This window comes from Wyeomyia smithii, chromosome 3 (assembly GCF_029784165.1).
Source record: "Wyeomyia smithii strain HCP4-BCI-WySm-NY-G18 chromosome 3, ASM2978416v1, whole genome shotgun sequence".
Classification (NCBI taxonomy): domain Eukaryota; kingdom Metazoa; phylum Arthropoda; class Insecta; order Diptera; family Culicidae; genus Wyeomyia; species Wyeomyia smithii.
The window spans coordinates 94,413,115-94,424,079 of NC_073696.1; positions in this window are offsets into that span (position 1 = coordinate 94,413,115).

Below are 10,965 nucleotides of genomic sequence, written 5' to 3' on the forward strand. Positions count from 1 at the left end.
TTCACACGTGTCGGTACCTATACAGCACGCGCAAACCGAGAAGCTAATTTTCTTCTTTTGAAATAATTGAACAAGAATGAAAGCTACGGGGTGTTGTTTTCTAGAAATAAGAATTTAGATACTGGTATTGTGGCAGGGGCGCATCAAACATATTTCCAGAAAGCATGTATTCAAGTATATAACATGCAAGCTTTCATGTAATATAGAGTGGTAAACGGCTTCGGCAGTGGTTTTCTTCGGCAGGTTCCTGCATGAGATCGCTGTAGAAAACCTGCCGAAGAAAACCACTGACGAAGCCGTTCGCTACCCTACATGAAGTACATGCAAGATTGAGATTTGAATTGCCTTATAGTTTGGAGGTTACAACCAAGAAATACATTATAGAATTAACGAGAGACTAGTTTGATACTTTCTATACTTTATACTTTATGAGTCCAATTTTATATCATTGTGAGACAAATCTTTAGAGTATGGCATCATTTTATGTCGTTGATTCAATGTTGAATGTATTGCAAAAATTGCAGCTTAAAACTATTGAACTGAAAAAAATCGGTGAGAGAATTTTCGTCTTCAGGAAACGAACATTTTCAGTATTGATTCTCCTGAAATTGTCATTAACGATTCTTTTTCATTTCTGTAACTAAGCAGCCGTATCATTGTTGATAAATGAAAATTAACAAAACGATTCCATGCGATAAAAAATCGGAAGTGATTCTCCGAGTGAGTGATTTTTTCCATCCTTGCTAGTAACTGTATTAAAAAAAATTCTTCAGCAAAGTTAAACTTCATGCATAAAACAGTATTCGTTCATCAATCGACGATGTTGATAACAAACATTTGATATAAAAGAAGAAAGACATGGGTAATGAATTTTTCGGTAATCGTAATCAAGGCAGAGTCATTTTAAAAAACCACCATTCCATGAAAAGCTTCATAAGTTTCAAGTGTAACTTATGGGACCGTCTAAAATCGTTCTTACTTTTTCTCTATTTTTCAGATCCCAATGAAAATTTGGGAGAAGTTATAAAGAAGTTGTACTTTAGGATAGAGAATTTTTTTTTTTTCAAGTCAAAAGTTATATGAGCTCGTAATATTTCTTCACTTTACCATTCTACATGTATTCTCTATAAGTTCCAAAAAACATGCTTCATTTTAAATAAGACTGCGATTTATAAAAAACACATCTGTGTAAGTTCATTATTGAGAGACGACAAACACCAACATGATAAGAACAATATCCCAATACCCAAGATAATTTAATTTTTTAAAATCACTTCGGAATTCTTAATTTATGTATTTAATTTAGACATCAGAGAGCCTGATTGAATTATTATTTAGTTTCAAAAAGAAAAAAAATACAAAATTTGCTTAAATTATTTTTATTTATTACAACTGAAACCAGTTATTATCGTTATTCTAGAGAATTTTATTTCATACCAACATAAATTATAAAGAGATTAATCGCCATTTCACCACTTAACGAACCAGCAATTTCCTTAACTACATCAAAACATTACCTTCCCCTCATCCGTACAGTAGTCGAGACATGTCGTAAATTATTTACGTTTTGACCCTAATTGCAAATATCTGCTGAACACGTCGTGTCCCAGTTCTGCTATATAAAAATTCTATCCGGGTCTGGCATATGCAGAAGGAAAGTATGTCTGTAACACACATGTTCAAAAAAAAAAAAAAAAAAAAGAGACAGCCTTGGCCCAGGGCGTACAAACGAGGTCCGAAAGCTGGTAAACCTGAGCACCATACTAACCATTTCCACCCCGGTGCGGTGTGGGGTTACTCGCGCTCTCACCTTTCTTCGCCGGATTCGCGACTCGTACTACGTCGCGTCATGCCCCAGCTGGCGTGTATGTGTACATGGTACCTACCCATATGTACAGCAATGAATGTGACTGTTCGAAAAAAAAAACTTTCACCACGTAGGACGCCAGCTCCACCTCTATACTTACTGAATGGCACATGGCCGTGATCGTCGTCGGTTTGTGCCTCCAATTCGCGGTCGCCAAACAAGTTTTATTTTTGCCTCGTTTCCTCCTTTCTACGCACTGCTATATGGAAGGTACGTAGGTAAGCTACGAAGACGACGGGTTGTGGTGAACATTTCTCCCGTCGTCATCGCGTCGGGTAACTGGGTCAACATTTAGAAACTTGTTCCCCCTATTTGGAATGGAGGAGGCGTATTTGTGTTCGTTCGAAAGGCAGCAGAGCATGTTTTTTTTTGCGCTCTTCGCGTCCCACAACCCAACAGCATCCACGTGGATGAGCAAAAAAAAACAACAGGAAGAAAGCTTTTCGCTCATCAGTGCATAACGTTCGGTGGCAACCTGTATCAGGCAGAATTGTTTGTACTGTAAATTGTGCCAAATTTGGGGTTATTGAAAATTTTCCGCTGTCGTGTTTTTTTGTATAATTTTTATTCTAGGTTATAATGAATTAAATGAAAATTGTCAAATTAGTTGGTTTTCTTATGTACACATAAAAATTATTAAACAGCAAAATTTTTTGTTTTGATTTTCCATTCCATAATTGAAATTAATTTATTCGGCTCTACATTGCCCTAAACGTTACAAATTAAAGTTTCATAAATCAGGTAGTGATGAAAGCTGTTACAACTATAATTCAATAATTGTTTAGCCATTATTCGGTGCTCCTAGTCATAGGAAAACATTTAGTCAAAAATAGCCCATATAAAACCACGATGCTAACAAGCCAATTGTCGTAGGTTTTAGTCTCTGGTCGGAAGAGACTGTTAGTGCCAGTAGGATCGTAGCGCTAGCCCCACACTTGTCCCTGTACAGTATACTACACTAAACAATAGGCTGCGAAGTCTGTGTATAAAACAGAATAGGAATGTAGCACCAAGGCTAATACCGCAATAAGAGAAATGAATAGTTTAATCAAACATCTCAAAAATGGTCCATATTATAAAACTATGTGAAAAGCATGTAATATGAAAAATAAATGAATGTGAATTTGAAATTACAAGGAAAATCAGCTAGAATATAGTTGGCTGAAAGATGAAGAAAGTGAAGTAAAAACTGTGGAACTAAAAACTAAACATCAATAAAGAATAGAAATGTAGTGTGGAATTGCAAAAGTAAGATAATTGCTTTGGTGAGAGTGTAAAATAGATGAACATGAACGTGATATGTTTGTGAGAATGAACGTGAGAGTCCAGTAATGTCATGCAAAAAACACTTATCCTATCGTGCTCAGATCGTACACAAAATCTCTATCGTTGTTCTTTATCGAAAATTTTAAAACCCTTGTTTGGCCCTTAGGGTGATACCTTTTGTCTTTTTGCTTTTCAACCGTTTAACCGATTTTGAATCATTTGATATCAAATTAAAGGTAATTAATCAACCTTTCAAGGCAAATATCGGACTGTACTTTAAAAAACGATAACCATGCGAAGATTATCTTACATACTATTTTAGCCGTTTTGTAGGGATTGAAAATTTTATGTTAAAGGTTCAATTTTAACGGAGGTATATTGTTAATTTTTGAAACGGTATTTTTTAAAAACTTTATTGTTCACTAGCTGACCCGAACTTTGTTCAAACTTTGTCCGCCCATATTTTGTTTTATTAAATTAATTCTAAATAGATTTCTCATGCATCCAAAGCTTGACCTTGCGATCGGTAATCGACCTTGCGATTTATAGTTTGTTTATAAGTATTAAAAATGGTGTCCACGGTCAATTTTTGGCCGCTATGCAAGCTTCCGGTTACGGAAATACCTATTGACGTTGGACTAACGTCTATATCGAAGTTAGGCACCTGAATTTGAAAATCTAGTAATTCAACCGGGGAAAACCAGGGAAAAGTGGTCAGGTTTTGAGCGCTTATACATCAGTCATTTCTTTTCAGAATTTCGAGGTTTTGGCATCAACCGATCAGAAATTCTTTTACGGTTGAATTTATGTAACAAAAATAACCTATTGTTCGAGATACACTATTGAAAAATTGATAAATCACATCGATTGTCTAAATCATACCGAGCAACCAATCACCACCTCTCTTCACAAGCACAGTCGACACTAACGGATACAACCGATCTGACTTTGTAAACAGTCTCACAGCTTTCAACCAATAACGAGCTCGCTTTCGGTAGCTGCAACAGGTGTTTCAACACCGTTTTAAAATGCTTCTTTTATCATTTCCACTGAACAGATTCTAAACACCAATGGCTTGATTGATAGGGGAAATATTGCGCAAGATTGACATATAATAATTTAAATATGTTTTCGATACTAAACTAGTTAAAAGTTGTGTTAAAAGTCGTGCACATTCAACCAATCACAAGCTCGCTTCTTGTTTGCTCGCGGATGGATTTTTGCTTTGGGCTATATAATAGCCTGTGTCGTCTCATAGCAGTCATCAGTTAACAAGTGAAAGTCCACCAGGCCGGTCTTGTATAATCAGCAGCGGTGGCTGATTCCAGCGGCCAAACTGAGCTGCAGCAGAACCAGAGCGGTGGTATCAGGCAGCAGCGGCGGAGGTAGTGGGAAGCTGCATTTCTTCATTCAGTTCGGTTCTCCTTCGATCTGAGTTGGACCCCACCAGCGGTAATCCAATTCAGATATCGTTGGTGAAAACAGCCAGAAACTGCACGAGCCAGCACCGCCACTAGGAAAGCTACCGCCATTTAGTGTGTGTGCAGTGTGCACATATAGCGTATGTGCATCTGTATTGCTATGACATTTGCGATGATAGGGATGGCGCTGTTGCGTGTGTATGGCTAGCTATAGCGTGTGTAAGACACTAGCATGTGTAGCATATTATGGCTATTGCGTGTATATCTTCAGCGTGTGTACGGATAGTTATAGCTTGTGTGTGGATAGCTGCTGCGTGTGTAATGATTAGTTATAGCGTATGTATGGATAGTAATAGCACATCGTTGGATAGCTTATGCGTGTGTATAGATAGTTGTATCGAATGTATGGAAAGGAATAGCGTGTGTATGGATAGCTATAGCTACAGCGTGTGTATGAATAGTTTTAACGCGTGTTTAGATAGTTATAGCATGTGTGTGAATAACTATAGCGGGAGTTTATCGAAGATTATTATGTCACAGTTGTGAATTTGATTTTACAGCATCGATTTTAACTTCTTCAGCCAGTCTTTATTCATCGAGGAAAAAATACTACCTATGAATGATCAACACTTATTTACTAGAAATTTGATTTAGATCAAAACGGGTTCTTTTGAGTATCATAAATTATTGGTAAAAAGAGTTGCAAGTTTTCTCAATGAGCATTCATTAAATTTTCGTTTTGAAGTAGAATACTTCTCTCAGGAAGTTCGGCTACATAGGGATGTGAAATGAAAATCTAAAACTGAAAAAAGTGAGAAATATGTCCAATTTCAAATGCTAATAAATCGGTTAGTTTTCGATGGATTTCCTTCGTTTTTGCAGCAATCGATTAGAAAATCTTCTAAGATTCCTACCAAATGCATGAAATTGCAATTTTATCATTCGAACTATTGTACTATTGAAAATTCTTAAGCCTTGTCAAAACACAAAATTCGACCTCTGATTGGTCGTTATACCGCGCTTTCCCAAGCACGGTCGGCAGAGTTACGGTCCTAGTAAATTGGGAATGCATCATTTGGCCTATATAAGAGCTTCATCAGATAATAAACAGACATTTCATCGGATATTAAATCGAACAACTGAAATTTGAAGAACACAAATGAATATTTGAAGAGTTAATATTTTCTCGTTTTGCGCTATAATCCAAAGTTAATTATCTTCATCTACATACTTACTCTGACTATTATTACGTGTTTGCGTCGCTTAGTGTTTGGCTACGGTTATGCAGAACGCAAACAACGGCGCGATGCGATTCGGCAAGACGAAATGTGTTGAAATGTATAGCTCTACTTCGCCTTAGAAAGAGCTGTACATTTCACCACGGTAAGGCGAATCGCATCGCGCCGGCATTCGCGTTCTGCACAACCGTAGCCTTTTTTCCGTTCCTGTTTAATGATGTCGTATTAAATGTGCATATTACAATTCGGCAGCACTTCAACTTCTCATTTGCACAAAATTTAAAAATATTCAATGAACTTCATTCAAAATATCAAACAAAAAGAAATTACAATACTGCCAATGAACGGTCAACGTTTATTTACTAGAAAAAATGACTGACACGCAAGCAGCCGGGTTATCTTTCTTGTAAAAGTATTCTACTTCAACCTTGCGGTCGTGGCTTTGCATACAACCTTCCTGTGATTTTTGTTTCTCGGTGCGCGGTTTCGATTTTGTTTCTCGCACACAGAGAAAGAAACAAACTTGTCGCTATCGTGAAAAATAAAAAAAACAATTAGAAATGCTCTAAATCACAACTGAAAAAGTTAAAAACGTTGAGATATTTTCCTGTCTCGCCCAAACCTTGATAACAACTACCGAAAAACGTGTGATTGAGCTCTTGCTATATTGAGTTATTGAACCAAACGTTTTTTTTTTCAAATACATGAAGTTATATGCTGGGCTGGAACTAACCTAGCATGAATTTTATCGATTAAATGTCAAACAATTTTTAAATTTAAAATTTTCGGTTCTGGGCTCCAATTTCAGATAGTTTCGTAAAGTTTGCTTTTTGCTTAGATAGGAAAATTTTACCAATTCGCTCAATTAAATGATTGTCTTGGTAGTGCAGCAAACAAAGGGTTGATTCGAATATGTATGAAATGACAGCGATTAAATAAAAGATATCCATTCTTTTAGTATATATTATTATTTATAACGTTTTAACGTCTCAGCATCCAGAAATGCACTGTTAGATAAAATTGCAGCAAATACTAGAGTTGCAATTCTCTCTATTATTTGTTTAAATGGAATATAAGAATACCGTAGTCCATCGTCATGCGGTCGTGTCTTGAATACCACCCTCCTACTTTTTTAGATAGTATTTGGTTATTTTCTGCTCTTTTCCAGAAACAGAAAGTCGCCATCTCAGAATTCAAAATGACGTCTGGAGTTGATTTTTGACTTCTGTACAACATTTTGAATTCGAAAATATCCTTATCGGGTTGTATTTTGCCAATTTTAACTGTTTTCCAGAAATAGGAAATTGCCTTCTTGGATTTTAAATTGGCAAAATGGCAAATGGTTTCTGGCTTTCTACTTGATTAGTTTCAAAGTTATACAGAAATTTGTGTTTCATTTGCATGAGAGCCCTTCCGCACAAAAGAAGAAGGGGTATCAAACCCCCCTGAAAATATTTCGAAATATTTCTTACTACTTTCACATCCACTTGCTAAATTTGATTTTATTTTCTTGATTACTTCTCGAGCTATGAAGAAATTTGTGTTTCATTTGTATAGGACCCCTCCCTTCTTGACAAGGGAGGGGTCTCAAATTATCATTAATATCTTCTCCAGTCCGAAAAACGTCTACATACAATTTTTCACGCCATTCGGTTCAGTCATTTCCAAGTTCATATGAATCAGAATGACAGACATACAAACAGAACTCCATTTTTATATGTATAGATTATAACCTCCATGCGTCTCCATTGGAAAAAGCGACTGCAATGCGGCAAAAATATGGAACTTTAACTTTTCAATAAGGCAAAATACGGTTTGTGTCATTACACTGCAATACAGTAGCTTTTGTCAATGGAGACGCATAGTTTCTTTCAATGGAGACGCATGGTTTTTATGGTGCACATCAAAGATTTAAAAAAAAAATATCTTTAAAATAAAAATATACCTACGTGAAAATTTCATATTCATTGTGACATTTTCTGAGGAAACATATCATAAAAAACATATAATATGGTTAAGTCTTTTAGGTCTTAAACCGTTTGTATCATAATTTTCGCATGGTTATTGTTATTGACAGTACATTTTGATATTTTTCCGCGAATGGTCCATTACTTATCTTAAGTTTGATAATGCAGGATTTAAAATCGGATAAAGGGCTCTAAAGTTACAATTTTTTGTCAATTGAAAAGTTTGAAAAAAATGGAGTATTTGGGTAATTCTGTGACAGAAAATTTTTCCAACTATTTTTTTGTATGAAATTACTGAATTAGGAAAAAAATCACAGGAGGGTTGTGTGCAAAGCCACGACCGCAAGGTTTAAGTAGAATACTTTTACAAGAAAGATAACCCGGCTGCTTGCGTGTCAGTCATTTTGAAATCGGATTTGTTTCGTATATAGGGTAACGGGGGTATTTTTGCCAGCTTTGGGAAGTGTTCGCGCAGACCATTAAAAACAAACACAGTTTTTCAACATAAATAACTACTCTATTATACCATTGTTAAAAGCTAAGTGTCTTTTTTAATGTACACCATTCAACAATGCAAAATATTGAAAAATATCCTAGAAATATCAAAATTTCTACGAAGTACTAAAAACATATTTTGGTCCACCAAATTTTTATTTTGGCCCACTTTTATATCTACAGACGTGTATGGAAATATTTCGGACTAATTTTATTTAAGATCATCATCGGTATTTTTAGAGCAAAAATAGTGGGTTTGAGGAGAACATCCTTCTGCTGTGAATTTTTGTAAATTTTAGGCATCTAAAAATGAAATGATTTGGCTTATAGCGGTTTGACAGGCATTCTCATCTAATTTTATATCGTAAAATGTGATAAATTAAGAAGTAATTACCTGTAAATTGCCACAAGCTGCTTCTTTGTTCACGTACAACGGCCGAACGGTAATCAAAGAGATGTCAAAACTTGGCATGGCCAAAATATGGTTGCTTCAGAAAGAGGCAAACATATTTCGGCCATGCGTTTAACCCCTTTTTCAACTTTTGCCATCATGTTAGAGTATACAAACTGTTTCTATGACATTTTATTGATGTTACTACAACAACGAATTGATTCAAAAGCATACATATTTGTTACAATAGCTTCCAGACTTTTACTTGTATATTACCACTTCCTCTTGACTTTGGGTTGACTCAGCCATGACTTTGAATATGTATGAACTAATTCCAAAATAACACTACCTAGAGCCAGTTTTTCGCCGAGAATTATAGTGTAGTATGATTTTTGGGTGTGTTATTCAATGTTGCATGCATAATTTTCTAATATTCATTGAATTTATCAGATAAAATGCGTAAAATGTTACCGGGTGGGCCAAAATATGCATGTGGGCCAAAATACCCCCGTTACCCTACCGCTTGTTAGGTACAGTATCAACAAATCGTAATAAACATCACACTGCTGTGCATTTGCAGCAGCATCAAACCTCAGTTGCAGTTTAATAATAACCGTTCATTATTCTCTTCCAAATACATTTAGTGGCCTTGAAAAAGGCCGATTGCTGGAATTGCAATTTTCATTCAGTTATTGCTTAAATGCTTCATGGTCAGATATGCCCGCTGCAACTACTACGCTATCCGTAGCCATGCCACAGTTGTGGCCGCTATACGCTGCCATTGGTATCCGCTGCCCCTGCATCAGCGGGCCCAGCTGCTATCGATGCTGAGATCCGCTGCAACTAGCGCGCTATCCATTGCTATGCCACAGCTGGAGCCGCTATCCGCTATCATGGGTACTCACTGCACTGCTACTGCTGCTGCTAAGGGATGACTGCTGTTGTCGCTGTCTAGAACTATTATGAGCGGCTTCGGCTGAACCAGGCTCTTATATAGGCCAAATAGCATATTTTAAATTGCAAGGTATATGATTCTGTCGACCGTGCTTGGGAAGCAATCATATAACGACCAATCAGAGGTCGAATTTTTCGTTTTGACAAGGCATGACTATTTTCAATAGTACAATAGTTTGAATAATAAAATTACAATTATCTCCATTTGGGAAGAATCTTAGAAGATTTTTTCGGCTTTAGATTTTCATTTCACATCCCTATGTAGCCGAACTTCCTGAGAGAAGTATTCTACTTCGAAACAAAGCAACAAAATTATAGTCATGGAACAGGTGAGAGAAATTTTAGAATTGTGAAATGGAGTAGGAAAGAAAATAATTACACCAGGGTTTTTACGCGTGGGATGCGTTCCAAATTTGTATGGGCTCGCGTAAAAAAAAACTTTTTCGAGTTGCAAATATAACAAAGAAAACCGTCCTAAAACGTTTTAACCTCGTTTGAATATGATAATGGCCAATCCAGAGACCAAAATGCAATATTTTAAATTTTGAGTATTCACACCAAAAATTGTGGATTTTTTTGAAAACTGATATATGATCACCCGATCACTGATATATGATCGTTCCGTGAAACGGAAAACGTGATTGAAATGATATCTTGTACCATTTTCGAGTAATGGAGGAAAGCAACCCGCGTAAAAAAACCACTGGATGAAACTTACAACAGCGAAAAAAGGGATGCAGAAAGTTAACTTGAAAACAGTAGAAAGGGTTGAAGATTTGAGAAGTGTGAGAGAACTTTGGGGAAAGTGCTTGAAATTTCGACAGAGATTTAGAATCCGGGGAATTTTTTACGCGGTTTTTTTGCGTGATTTTTTTAAAATAACGCAGCTTACTGTGGTTAACACAGGTTCACTCCAAAAGCTCACACCGGAAAAAAAAAGAAAGATTACAGCTATCAAACCATTCCTGTGAATTTTGGTGTCCTTAACCATTACCGCTTTTTTTTTAAAAAAAACCTAATTGAGTTCTCTCGTAAACATAACGTTGAAGCTACGAAACCAGCGCGCAATTACTATACTCTCACGTAAGTTGACGCGTTTTGGTAATGGCTAGGGGCACAAAAATTCATAGGAATGGTTGAATAGCTATAATCTTTCATTTTTTTTCCGGTTGGAGCTTTTGGAATTCACTTTTTTTTCCATTTTGTCGACCAGTGATTATTTTTATGCATTATTTTTCAATAAAACGGATTATTTATACGTTGTTCGATGATTAGTTATACGCGGTATCAAATAAGTTTAATTTAGGTAAATCTAATAAGAAGTAAATAAAGTGATTTCTTCAAATTACGCGATATTTCATATACA